This window comes from Eschrichtius robustus, chromosome 5 (assembly GCF_028021215.1).
Source record: "Eschrichtius robustus isolate mEscRob2 chromosome 5, mEscRob2.pri, whole genome shotgun sequence".
Lineage (NCBI taxonomy): Eukaryota > Metazoa > Chordata > Mammalia > Artiodactyla > Eschrichtiidae > Eschrichtius > Eschrichtius robustus.
Window position 1 is genome coordinate 130,162,290 of NC_090828.1, and position 14,663 is coordinate 130,176,952.

Below are 14,663 nucleotides of genomic sequence, written 5' to 3' on the forward strand. Positions count from 1 at the left end.
TGCCCCGGTGGCTGTGCTTGTGCGTGGCCCTGTGTACAGTCTCGGTGTGTGCGTTTGCGTGCCAGCTGGGAACCTGAGAGCAACTCCCTCCGACCGAGGCTCTGCAAGTGAGGTGTGTGAAAGAGCAACGATCAGAGGGTTCTGACCCCAAACCTCCCCTACCACCACTCCCCCGCCCCCGTCACTGACCTACGCAAAGGCAGAGGGAAGTAGTTGTTTAAATCCTGATTAAAATAGCCACTGGTTCTCTGTTCCCCACCAAAACCCACCTGTGCAATCCCTAAGCCCTAAGGCCCCACTGGGGGAAGAGCGGGCAACACGTGGCAAGGTCAACATCAAAGGGACCTCGGGGAGAGAATAGCCCAAAAGCCCATTCCACAGATGAGCCAACTGAGGCCCAGAGCGGGGAAGGGACTAGGTCAGGGTCCCACAGAGGCCGTCAGGAACCTTGGACATCTGAGTTTTGTCCCTCGCCCTAAGTGCCAGATGAGAGCGTGGTCTCCTTCCCGCGCCTGCCAACCCCATTCCATTCACCTCCAAGTAAGGTGCATTCTCTCCCCAATCTGTCTGTGAGATAGAAGAGACAGCATCTCTTGGGGCTGGGAATGCAGTGGGAGGCGAGGGGGAAACACAATCCCTCCCCTCGTCGGTCCCACTGGAGGGCGTTACTGTTCCTGCTCCCACGGGGGGGGGGGAGGCGGGGCTGGGTCTAGCTGCTTCCTCTCCACCCACCCCCCCTCGCCTTCAGAACTTTCCAGGCGTGAATGGTGCTGTTAGGGGTGGGAGGTCAGTGAGAGGAAGGCTGGCCTCACGGGCAGTGGGCGGGGGGAGGGATGGAATACGGACCCCAAAGCCATTCCAGGCACGTCCTTCCCCTCCCGCACCAAGGACGCCCGCCCCAAAATTGTTATGCAAAGGAGTCAAGTCTGTGATCTTCTGGCGATCAAAGCGGCAAAACCAAATATTAGAAGAGAAGTCAATAATGGATGAGCAGATTAAGAAACCCATCTCGAGGACAATTATCGTCGCAATTGAAAAAGCGCCGGGCTTCCCTACTCCCCCCCCCCCCCCCGCCCCAATATTAAAAGAAAAAAAAAAAAAAAGTAGGCGGAAGAATGGGGCCTGGGGATAGCGGCAGAGGAGGGCAGCCGCCGAGCGTGCGTGAACGAGCGGGTGCGTGGACGCGCTCGTTGAGGGGAGATAACGCCCCCTACACCCCAACAGGGGGTGACCCTGTTGGGTCCCGGTGTTTTCTCTGGCCAAGTGGGCAGAGCCTTACCCTCTGCCCTCAAAGGTCTTTGGCCTCTTAAAAGAGAGCGTGAGGCCACTCTGAGCCGAAGAGCTAGAATCAGGGTTTCTAGGGTCTTTCTTTTCAAGCCCTCCGGCCACCCAGCCCGAGTCCCCCGGCTGCACCCCCTTTCTGTCCGTTTTCTGTCGGGAGAGGGACCCTAGGCGGGTGGGTAGGGCAGGGAGCCGGGTCTTACGGGCGCGGGCGGATTCCCGGCCGGTTTTCCTGTGAGGAACGCGCCACCTATCGGTGCTCTCGGAGAACTGCACCCGTGTGGAGCTCCCCGGCCCGCGAGGCTGTTGCGGGGGAGGTTGGATTTGAACTCCCAGGGCCGGGAGAACCAGACCCTTTCCTGACAGTCGACACCTGACTGGGGACAGACTACGGGATTCCCGGAAGGGGATCCTTCTTGGAATCCCCTCGCCTCGTGAGAGCTAAAGTGGAGAGAAAAGACTATGAGGGGCTCTTTGCTCTGTGATTCCTAAAGCAGAAATGCCTGAGTTGCAGTGGGACGGGCCCTGCGTTGGGAGTCACGACTGGATTCCTTTGACGCCTCTGCCTGCCAGGCGACCTTGGGAAGGCCCCCGGCTTTCTCCGGGCCTGTTTCCTTACTCCTAAACTGAGAGCACTGGATTATATTGATCCCCTCTCAACTCTGACCTTGAATCTAACATTGAATCTAAGCGGTATATGTAGACACCTGTGTCTTGTATTTGTTTCTAGCTCTTAATAGATTCTGGACCTTTATATGCCATTTATATCCTAATCTCTTATACATATTTAATGTATACCTGCTTCAGTTAATACTACTGTTTTCTCAGTTGTCCAAAGATTTCATTTGAGTGGGGTCAGGATGATCCTTGGCCCGAATAATCCTGATAAATGCCCATTTACTTAAACTTGAAAAAAAAAAAAAAGAATCTAACAGGAAAACTTCGTTCACTTAGCAGTGTGGACACTGCTGGGGAGGACTGGTGTCATGGGGTCAGGAAGAACATAATGGACACTCATGTGGGAGGGTTAGGAGAGAAGACCCAGGCCCTGGACTGCGGCCAGTGTCAGAGAGGACCCGGAAGGACAGAGGCTAGACGGAACTAGAGAGACGGCTGAAGCCATGGACACTCTGAGACCCCTGGGGTGGGGTAGGGGGTAGCTCCTGACCGGAGGCTCCTTGATAGACGGTGTCGCAAGAGCAAAACGGGTGGGCGTGGAGACCAATGTAGGATAGCTCAGACCTTAAGCCAGTTCCCCTTGAACTCTGCATGGAATTAATAAAGAACGGAAAGAGGGGGTGGGAGACAATATTTTGCTCTAGTTCCCCGGAGATCTCTTATGACTCCTGCTTGGAGTTCCGGGTTTGTGTAGCGGAGGGAAGCGAGGGTTCCGGCTGTGGGTCCTTTCCGCAAGGCCTGGAGCTCGAGCTTGAGACAGCCTGCCTCTGCCCAGGTTAGACGTGCCGACTGGGGAGCCCCCAAACGGTCCGCACCTGACAGAGCAGCAGGCAGGCCCGCTAGCCTCGTCCTCAGCTCCTGAGTGGCCAGTGGCAGCTCGCAAGGCCTGATCGGCTGCATCCGACGACAGCTGAGCGAAGGCGCGCATCCCCTCCTCTGGGAATAGAAACTCCCCTTGGGACACCCAGAGGGGCTGCCGCTTTGAACCTGGGACCCATTGCTTTCGGAATGGAGGGGATGCTTCTGGTCTTTCGATCCGCGAGTCCAGGAATCGTTATGGGCTGCCGGCTGCTCGGAAGTGGTGAATGTCAGCGTCTTGACAACCAGCGCACAGTGCGATTCAGGGCCAAGGGTTAGTGTTCTTATCTGGAGATGGGAAAATCAAGGGTCTGGTCACTTGTCCTGGTGAACGTGAAACGAGACCTTGAGGGGTCCGGTGGTGGCGTAGCCCTGACGTCCTGGCGGTCTGTGCGGCTCAGAATTTTTCTCCCGCTTCCGCGAGGTCGAGTCACGTTAGTGGCCGGCGTGGGGAGGGAGGGGAGGCTGGTGGTCCCGGTTCTCCGCGGAACTCACACAGCAAGGGCGCTTTCCCAGCCCCTCAGACCTGACCCGTGGAATTCCGAACTTTGCGCCCCCTGGCCTAGGTGTTGAAGCCCTGTTGGTTGCCACGGGTGCTAAGCCAGGTCGGCCTGGGAGATGGGAACTCCAGGCTTGGGCCTAGTACGCACGGCCCGCGCACTGGGGCCCGAGGGGAGCCCTGGGCTGCCGCTGTGGGCTGAGCGGGGGTGGCCGCGTGGACACTGTCTCCCGGCGGAACGAGGAATGGCAGGGATTCCGTGTCCATCCCACCACCTCCTGGACTGTCCCAGGCGGGCCAAGAAACCCAGATTTCAGGAATCACAAGACGCCAGTGACGAGTGCACTGCGGAGAGCTGACCGAGACACGGGAACTTCGTCCGCGCTGGGGTGGAAAACGCCGGTTCCAGTGTGCACAGCTCAGGCTAACCTCTGTGGTGGGACAGACATAAGAAAAGGAACGGATTTACTTTGCACGTTTCTCACACTTCACTCAGATGTTGCCCGTCTACAGAGCCATCGGGAGAGACAGAGCGATAAGGAGAGAGATGGGGGGGAAGGGGAAGGGGAGAGAGAGAGAGAGAGAGAGAGAGAGAGAGAGAGAGATGGATTAAAGGTCCCCTTTCTCCAAAAGAGAAGCTAGGACGCTGAGGAGTGGATAGCCAGCGGACATCGGGTGTGCTTTGGACGCAGCTCGAAGCTCTCCACCTGGGTTAGCTCATTTACTCCTTACAGTAACCTACTGAGATAGGTAGCTTCTCCTCTCCGGTTTACAAAGGAGGAAACTGAGGCACGGAGAGTCGTAAAGTAGCCCAAGGGCATGCCCCTAGCAAGTGGAAAATAGAAAGCAGAATCTGTCCGCAGCTCTGGAGGAGCCAGAAGGGGGCAATCCGCTCAGGGCACTCTCGAAGTCGCCCCCAGGCCCCAGGGAGGACGCAGGTTATCATTTTCCTCCCCCCGCACCGACGCGAGGCCTCAGCGCTCCCAGGTGCTCAAGGCGGGCGGGATTCCGGCCCTGGGCCAGAGTCTGGCTGCGGGGCTCCTTCAGGGGAGCCCTCAGCCCAGGTCTTCCCGGCCCTCCCCGGGGTAGGCAGATCTCCCGTCCCCTGCAGGGGCTGGAATCCTCTCCGGGGAGATGACCTTCCGTTTCCATCACTCGGACAGCCCCGCCGGGGCGCATCGCGGAGGAGGCCGCAGCCACTCATTGCTGGTGTTGGTGCTTTCTTCACGCTTCCGAGTTTAGTGATCTCGGAAGGGGCCCAGACTCGGCCTTGGTTGGCTGCAGCGGGCGGCGGGGGGCAGAAAAGCTGGTCCGGGCAGGTCGGAGCTGCTGGGACGCGCCTCCACGCTCCGTGGCTGGTCTCGGCTGCTGCGAGGGTGATCGCCAAGGCCCAGACTTTTACAGACTTGCTTTCAGGCAGCGGACGAGGACCCCGGACGGGACGCGCAGGGCGCTCGGGTCCCACGCAGAGGACAAGTCCCCGGGCTTCCTCAGACCTGCGCCTCAACCGTCCGGTTCAGGTGATGGGCGTCCTGGCGGTGGTTGAGGCCAGTGGCAAAACAACGGGAACCCAGCCTTTCCCAGCCGTCACCCCTCGGGATCGCTCCCCTCCCAGGCCCCAGCAGCCCTTCCCACGTCTTGGAGCTCCCTTGACCAGGATGAGTGTGGGAATGGGGAGGAAAGGACGCGAATCTCTCTCGGGAGGGAAGGAGGGGTCCTAGGATAAGAAGCGCCAGGAGACACAGGTCCATCCCTCTCTACCTTGGCTCCAGGTCACCTGCAGGCAAGGGGAAACTGCCGTCCCGAGAACCTGTAGCTGGTGCTTCGCAGAAGGGGTTGCCATTGGTTCCAACTCCCCTGGGCCCTGGTGAAAGGGCTTTCCAGGCAGAGGAAAAGGAGGTGCCCTCAGCTCGCTTCAGAAAAGCGCAGGTGGGCTGAGAGGACGGGGCTGGTGTTGGCCCGGGGTGGTGCGTCCTGAAGCTAACCGCCTGGGGTTTTAGTCTTCCAGCCACGGCTCCCTCCTCTATCTCTTCCCCGGAGCTTTCTCCTTGAACCCCAGGAGCAGAACTAGAGGCCTTGCTGTGAGGTCTTGTCTCTAAGGTGGGATCTGTGGCTTCCCCAGTGAAGCCACTTCTCCAATGAGCAGTGAGCGGGAGAAGCTGCCCCTTTCACAGCCCAACTCTGAGGTCCGCTGGCCAGCACCACTCTATTTTAACAAACCTAATTAGGACTCGTCAGATGCTAAAATCTTCCTATCCTATCCAAGGCTGCCCTGGGTCTGGGAATCACAACCCTGTGAATTCACAGTTTGCTTTAATGGAGATTTGGAAAGAGACTGAAGGTGTCTGTAGTTATGAATGAATTTGAACTTGAACTTGACTTTTTTTTTTTTTTTTTGGAAATGTGTCTGAACCTTGAGCCAAAATACACCAAAGAGATTCTCCTCCCCCCGCCCCGGATCCCCACTCCGTCCTGGAGGTTACAGTTACCTTGATTGTGGGGTTCTGGGGATTGGGAGTGCAGAATCTGCAGGGAGTAGGGGAGGTTATTTATCTTGGCTGGGTCACCAGAGAGAAGGAAAGCCAAGAGACAGTGCCGCCATCCCCTCTTCTCCATCAACCTTTAGCATTTATCTCTCCCTGCACCCCAACCCCCTGTCAGTCTCCCAGCTATCAAGTGTGGACTCGACAGGAATGTTGCAAGGAAAAACTAATTAAATGGCAGCACGAAGCTTTGAAAATATTAAGTGTCATGTAAATGCCTAATGCCAATAATAATCTTGATGGAGGTCATTATGTGCCAGGAAGCACATCCCAGACAGCCCAATGCTGAGCCCAGATGTGCGAGTCTAAGAGAATCCCAGGGAACACCCGTCCTTTCTGCTGCAGAGCCCCAGCTCTGAGTGGCCAGGTGTAAGGTGGGGACTCTAGGTCCTGCCCCCATCCCCTGTAAATCACCTGGGTTTAATTCTGGCTGGGAGTCCTAAAGTTACTGCCCTCTCTGACACTGGAGCCCATCACCTGTAAAGTGGGAAGTTAGTGATTCCCAGGGTGTGGCAACCCCCCATGGTGGATTCTGCTTCCTCCAGGCTCTGACGGGCTCCACGGCGTGCTCACATCAAGGTCTGACCTTTGTGATCTGGGTGTCTTCCATCTTCCAGAGCTTGGTTAAGACCTAGCCGTTAGGAGGGTTATACCCTGGTTACCCTTCACGCTTAAATAGAAGGATGTCCTGTTAGGGAACACACATCCCTAACTCCCCTCTGTCTCTGAACTGTCAATGGGAGGGGCAAGAGGTCTCAGGTCTTTAACATTTTTCTAGTTTGATGAAACACCAGGCCTTCCCCAGGACTTAAAGTTTCCTTATAAGGCAATTTCACCACCACCCATCCCCTCACCCCCATCCTCTCCCAGCTGAAGCTTCCCCACTACTGCTGGGCTGAAGATATGGGACACTGAAGTCTGCCAAAACCAGTGGAGGCTCAGAGGGCAGCAAATTACAGTGACTCATGATTGAGGCTTTTGGAAATTTCCTCCAGAAATCATTGGGCCTTTTAGGGGTTTTGTAGAGTCAAAACCTGGATACTTTACTGCTACTCTCCTCACCCTTCAATTTGCCCTAATTTTATTTCTCAGTGACTTGGGGAATAGGTTACAATTTCAGGCTCCTCCGGCTGCCATTTTTTGTTAGACCTAATTTGGTTGGATTTTCAGTCTTTACTGCTATGTGATGACATACCCCTCATCATTTGGGAAGAAAATAGCTGACTTTTTTTTTTATTATTATTATTCAAAAGAAACAAATTCTTGTCTAGTTAAGCTGTAAAAACAAAGTGCTTTGTTTTGTTTAAGCTAGGCTTCAATAACTCAAAAACACCTTACCTTTAAAAGTAAAACTTTTTACAAATCATACAGAAACAGGTGCTTTCCTGGGTATTTTTTTAAGGTGTCCAAATAGGAGTGCTATTAACAGTGGGAGTGTTAGGGTTTGGGGGTTAGGCCATGTGATATTTCACGGTCAAAACTGAAGAGGTTTATAAGGTCAGACACTGACAACACACACACACACTCATACACACAACACAAATGCACAGTTAAAAGGAATTCTAGACTTTGCCATTTCACTCTTTCCTAGGAACCTTTGGGGGGAAATGGGAATGAATATGCATGTGTAACTTTTGTCAATTTTCAACAAGTTTGTTTTGTTTTTGTTGTTGTTTTACTTGGCGCCACGTGAGATTCTTGCTGCATCATGAAGAATTTGTTTCCAAATCAGATAAGTCACCAAGTTAAGACACACTTGATGTTGCAGATAAGTTTCTGGCAACAGCTGCCGAGTCAGCTTTTTTGTTTTTCTGAAGATGTTACTCACCAGAAAACATTCCCTCCTCTAGGAATTTCATGGCCAAAAAAAATTTTTTTTTAAATTTCTGTCCTTTGGTTTCCTTCAGTTGGTGGGAGGGGAGTGTGGGGTGAAGTCGAGGCGATACAGCAGGGCCAGGTTCTGGACCAAGGGGAGAGAAGGTGGGGTAGGGGGGAGGCTGGACAGAGAGAGCAGTGTCCTGTGGGACGAGGGTCTCAGCTCTGTGGTGCTGCCCAGAGCTACTGTTTTCCCTCGCTGGCTTTATTTGTTCCTTTTCACTCACTGCCACCATCCTTTTCATCACGCAGAACTCCCAATCTTTATTCAGCATCTGTATTTCTACCCTGGCTGCTGTGTTTGTCGTGGGCTGTGGGTACCCAAGCATTTTGTTTCATAATGTTGGTTAATTCTTTTAAAAACACTCTGATCTGAGAGGGCTGTTCAGGAAATGTGGCTTCTATTCCGCTGCGGCAAGCAAGCCCTTCTCCTCCTCCGTGGGCTGTCAACACAGTGTCAGACACTGAAAAACAATCTCTCTCCAGAAATTCAGATATTTCCACACTGTAGGCTGTCTGGCCCTGGGAGCCGAAATGTTCAACATTTCCTCCAGATAATAGCATGTTACTAGGTCCCACAATAGCCTGGGAAATCGAGTTCCCCTTTCCCTTCTCCGCAGGCGTCCTTACAGAAGAATGGCCCAAAGGCCTATAGAAACCACCAGACTGAAATTCTCCCTCAAGGCGGAGGCGGGGGTAGGGGCGGGGGGGGGGGGGGGGCGGGAGGTTGGAGAGGAAGCATGGGGACATCGTTCCCATTTCTGTCCAGGGGAACCTGCCCAGCACCTGTGGATGAGACTGCCCCGTCCAGTGCAGACGTGCTGTCCTGGGCCAGGGTGGTAGACGCATTGCAGGAACTGGGCTCACAGAGCAGGCGGGCTGGCCTTCCTCCGGCACTTCTGCCCAGAAGCTAATTTGATGGGAGGGCTGGCGAGCTTGGCTGTCCTGAGCATTCCCTGTGAGGGGTCAGGAAAGCTAACTGGGGGTAGGGGTGGGTGAGAGAGGGTTACAGGGCCTTGGACTCTCTTTTTTTTTTTTTTTTTTAAATATTTTTTATTTTTTTATTTATGGCCGTGTTGGGTCTTCGTTTCTGTGCGAGGGCTTTCTCCAGTGGCGGCGAGCGGGGGCCACTCTTCATCGCGGTGCGCGGGCCTCTCACCATCGCGGCCTCTCTTGTTGCGGAGCACAGGCTCCAGACGCGCAGGCTCAGCAGCTGTGGCTCACGGGCCCCGTCGCTCCGCGGCATGTGCGATCTTCCCGGACCAGGGCTCGAACCCGTGTCCCCTGCATTAGGCAGGCAGATTCTCAACCACTGCGCCACCACGGAAGCCCTGGACTCTCTTTGACAAGTCTCTGGTGGGCCAGAAAAGCTGCTCCTCTGTCCTCTGGGTCTGTACCCTTGCCCGTGGAGGGAGGACCTCCTGGCCCACATCCTTCCTTAAACTCAGATCCCAGGTCTCTGGCCTGTGAGTCAAAAAAGAGAAGAGTGTGTCACATTTAGGGGTTAAATGATATGAAGCCCCGAAGGAGCAGACGGTAGAGTTTCAGGCATTAGCCAGCAGGTGGCAAGGAATCTGGGGGAGTGCAGGCTGACCTGGTGCTATTGCTAAATCAGCCTTGCACTTGGGATGCCCCTGGGTCCGACTATCCCTCCACTGTGTGTAAACTGCTTCTCAGAGCTGGTGCGTGTGACTCTGTGTCAGTTCTGTCCAGTACGATGGCCACTGGCCCCATGTGGCCATTGAGCACTTGAAGTGTGGCTGGTCTGAATCGATATGGGCTGTCAGTGTAAATTAAAACGCAGCATAACCAACAAGGACCTGCTGTATAGCACAGGGAACTATATTCAATACCTTGTAATCACCTATAATGGAAAAGATCTAAAAATGAATAGATATACATGTATATGTAAAACTGAATCACTTTGCTGTACACCTGAAACTAACACAACATTGTAAATCAACTATGTTTCGATAAAAATTAAAAGAAAACACACAGAGCAGATTTCAAAGACTTAGCAAGACAAAAATAAAGTATCTCATTAATATTATTATGCTGATTATATGTTGACATGATAATTTTTAAATATGTTGAGTTAAATAAAATAAATTATTAAAATTAATATAATCTGTTTCTTTTTATTTTCTTTTAATGTGGCTATTAGAGCATTTAAAATTACATTTCCAGCTTGTATCAGGGTTCACATTATATTTCTATTGGACAGTGCTGGTCTAAGTAAACCCTTCCCTTTTGAAGCTATTTTGAGGACTTGCTTATTAGTTTCCTTCTCTTGTTAGCCCCATGGCATGGAGGCTGCGCAGAGCTCCAGGGAAATTCCCTTTCTGCTAGATAGGGCACTGAAACGGCAGAAATAGGCTGGGAGCCCTAGTTGACTTATTTCCAAAAAGTGGCTTCTGGTGACATCATGTGGCCACTGCTTGGTACTACACCAACGACAGGCTGCCTGCGGTCCCCATTTCCCTATCCTGGGGTTACCCACTGCTTGCTGTAGTTACCACACTGGATGGGCTAATAAATCAGAATTACTACACTTGCAGAAGAATGTTTTCCCCCTTAATGTCTCCTGTTATCCTCTACACCTCCTTTCAGCTCTGCCGCATCTGCAATATTGGGTCTAACCCACTAACCCACTGGGAGGTTTTCCTTATCCAAGAGAACAGCTCTAGAAATTTCTGTCTGGAAGACAGAGGTTCAAGCCTGGAAACCTCGCAAAAAAATTGGCTAGCCTTTGGAATGTCTTTCTACCTCCCTGGACCCCTTTTTCCTCAAGTGCAAAACAAATGGCTGTAGCACCTGACCTCTCACCTGACTTCTGACTCCCCAAATCCATGAAGCTGATGGTGGAATCTCAGCTGTTGGTGGAGTACACTCAAATAACCCCTCACTGGTGGTCACCTACAAGAAAGGGCCTAATGTGAGGTGACCCAACATGGAGCAGAGATAACCAACCGTGATTTCTAAGGAGGTGATAATACAACCACAGTTGTTGTCATTGGTGGAGACTAAGTACTTTACACATGCTATCTCATTTAATGCTCACAGCATCCCACAAATTAGGTATGATTACGTCGACTCAAAATATTTAATATAATATCTGACACATATATGTATACATGCGTATACAAACATAAGTTTAAAATCATAATACTATGATGAACACCTGTGAACTACACCCGAGAACTAGAACATCAGTGCTGACCTGCTTCTATGCGTTTGTTCCTCCCCCATCTCCTTCTCCTGCCTCTGCCAGGACGAATCACTACCCTAAATTTTGCATTTTTCATTTCTTTGCTTTTAAGTAGCTGGTTTGATTATATATTGTTTAGTTTTACTTGCATCTGAGGTTCATAAAAATGGTATTATAGGGGAGGGGGAGGGGTGAGATATGACAGGGTGAGAGAGTGGCATGGACATACATACACTACCAAATGTAAAACTGATAGCTAGTGGGAAGCAGCCGCATAGCACAGGGAGATCAGCTCGGTGCTTTGTGACCACCTAGAGGGGTGGGATAGGGAGGGTGGGAGGGAGGGAGATGCAAGAGGGAAGAGATATGGGGACATATGTATATGTATAACTGATTCACTTTGTTACAAAGCAGAAACTAACACACCATTGTAAAGCAATTATACTCCAATAAAGACGTTTTTAAAAAATGGTATTATAAGGTCCCGTGGCACTTGTTTTGTCACTTAGTATTGCTTTCCTAAGACTTATCCATATAACGTGTAACTGGACTTGTCATGTTTACAGCTGTATGAGATTTCATTACTGCACTATACTTCAACGTATCTATCCATCCTCCTGTCAATGGACATCTGGGTTGTTTCTAGTTCATTTGTGTCTCTTGGTATACATGTGTAAAAATGTCTCTAGAAGGCAATAGAAAGCTCAGTGGTTGCCAGGGGCTTGGGGCAGGGGTGAATTATTGAATAGCTTTGCCACCTAAAAGTGTGGTACCACGATGATGCATGCATGATAGAATGCATTTGTCAAAAGCCAATGGAACTTTACAGCACAAACAGTGAACCTTAAAGTATACAAATTTTTAAAAATCCTCTAGGAGGTCAGGGGATCCTATGGAGGGATGCAGACCGTCACAGAGAATTTAACTGTATTGCAAATGAATCAAACAACCCCACTAGAGGGAGTAGGGAAAGATGCTGATCTAAGCAACTTTGGAAATAAGTAAGACTAAAGGCATAAAAAAGTACACGTAAGCACTGTACTCTGGTTAATAAAATTGTTTCCCAGGGGGCAACAGTTTTTCTGATATTATTAAACACGTGCACTGGAATTGGACAATCAAGTAAATAGGTGGCAGATGATGGGAGACCAGTTTCTTATCGATGGAGTGGGAATTTACAAATAGTCAAGGAGAAGAAGCGGGAATGATTCATGTGGTAATGGATTAGAGTTGGAGACGTTAGTATGAACTCATGTGTAGCTCATACAGATGATTACATAAAGAAGCATTTGTAGATATGCATATATACACATATGTATATACAGGTTAATATACACACATGTTATTTCCTGTTCTGTAAGCTAAGAGGGCCTAGAAGCAATGACACGCCAGTAACAACAAGCGTCTTAGCACCCAGATCTTGGTTTCTAATGCCATTCTTCAATAAGGAGCCAAGGGTCCTGGGAGAAACCCAATTCTAGAACTGGGACAGGAAATATACATGGTGAGCCTGGAGTATCTTGTGTTGCTAGAAAGTAAGAAGGTGCTCAAAAAATTTTTTTAAACCTACATTGATAGGGGTATACAGGAACCAACTGAAAGAATTCCCAAAGGTGAAGCTGGAACACTCTGAGCTACAAAAATAAAGTAGTATTGGAGCGTGACCCAAAGTATAAAATAAATATGTATTCATGGGTCCATACTGATATAAATGACTGAAAATATAAATGAATGGGAGAGAAGAGGCAGATCTCCCTTGAAGAAAATTTCCAAATACTTCATTTCACCCTCAAGGAATAAGACAATGCATCCCCATCCCATAGGTGTGGCCTGTGCAGTGACTGCCTTCCAAAGAGTGCAGTATGCAAAGGCAGAGGGTGAGGGGAAGGATTCCTTACTAGCAAAACCTGCCAAACACTGCCTCAGGCAGATGATCAAGGTCATTATCGGCAGAGATAATTCTTGTTAGTATGTACCCTTGGTAAAAGGACACTTTGCCTCTCTGGTCTTCCTCCCCAAAGCCCATAACTCCCGTCAAGTCGTGAGAAATAATACATCAAGTAAATCCTACAGCGGGACATCCTACAAAATATTCGAGCAGTACTCCTCAGAACTGTCCTGGTGATCAAAACCAAGGAAAGTCTGAGAAACTATCACAGCCAAGAGGGGCCTAAGGAGACATGACAAGTTAATGTAACGTGGCATCCTGAGAGGGACCCTGGAAAAGAAGAAGACAATGGATAGAAGCTAAGGAAATGTGAATAAATATGCCCTTTAGTTCAGAACAATGTATGAATATGTAACGTGTACCACACTAATGTAAGATGCTAATATAATAATAGGGGAAACTAGATCCAGGGGCATGTGAGAGCTCTCTGTACCATTTCCTCAACTTCCCTGTAAATTAAAAACCGTCCTGAAAAGTAAAGTCTATCAAAAATGTTGTGGGTTAGAAAAAGTGATAGGTGAAAACAAAATGAGGCTGTAAAAAATGTCTCTAGAGAAGGGTTGGCAAACTTTGTAAAAGGCTAGTTAGTAAATATTTTAGGTTTTGTGGGCCTTATGGCCTCTATTAAAGCCACTCAGGTCTGCTGTCTTAGGGTAAAAGCAGCCACAGGCCCTACAGATAAGGGTGGCTGAGTTCCAATAAAATTTTATTTAGCAAAAACTAAACAAACAGACAAAAGCCCGTGAGCCATGGTTTGCCAACCCTGCTCTAGCATGTATAATTAGAAGTGGAATTGCTGGGCCACGAGTATCCAAACGCTCAATTTTGGAAACCTTCAAATGGTTTTCCCAAGAGATTGCATCAAATCAACAAAAAAAGAAATGTATAAACATAGAAGTTCCTTTTAATTCATGTCTTGCCCGGAGCTTAGCATTTTTTCTAAAATGGTTTTCCACTGGGTTCTTGTGTTGCGTTTCCCTGATTATAGTGGGCTTGTTTATTGTGATCCCTCTTCTGAGAAATGCCTATTGGCGGCTTTTGCTCAATCTCTGTTGTGTTGTCTTTCTTTTATGCGTTAGCCGGAGCTCTTTCTATAGTCCAGATACTAATCTTTTGTCAGTTATAGATGTTCCAAATATCTCCTCCCAGGATATGGCTTGTCATTTCACTTTCTTTTCAGTATCTCTTGATGAACAGAGTTCTTAATTTTAATGTAGTCAGGTTTATTAATCTTTCCTTTTTATAATTAGTGCTTTCTCTTCTCTCCTGTTGAAGAAATCCTCTTGTACTCAAAGTCGGAAAGATACTCCCTCTATTTTCTTTGAAACTTTGGAAGTCTTGCCTTTCACCTATAAGTCCTTCAGTACCTCTGGAATTTACACAAAGTCCAGAATATACGGTGGAGGAAAGGATTCAATTTTATTTTTTTCTCTTTGGACAACCAGTAGTCCCAGCCCCAGTGCCTCCTTCCCGGCGGTCTGCAATGTCACCGTGTCATGTCATGTCCACATTGTACATCTAATGCTGGAGTCTACTTTGTGTCATTTGTCATATAACTTCTATAACATCATGATAAATCCTGATATCAAATTACCCCCAACCTACTCTTTTTCAGCAATGTCTTGACTATTTTTTAGCCCTCGGGGCTGCCATGTATTCTTTATTGTCAAGTTTTATGAAAAAAATACTAATTTTATTAGTTCTGGGAACTTATTGGGATTGCATTGAATCCATAGACTGGTTTGGGGAGAATTGACATGTTCAAAATGCTGA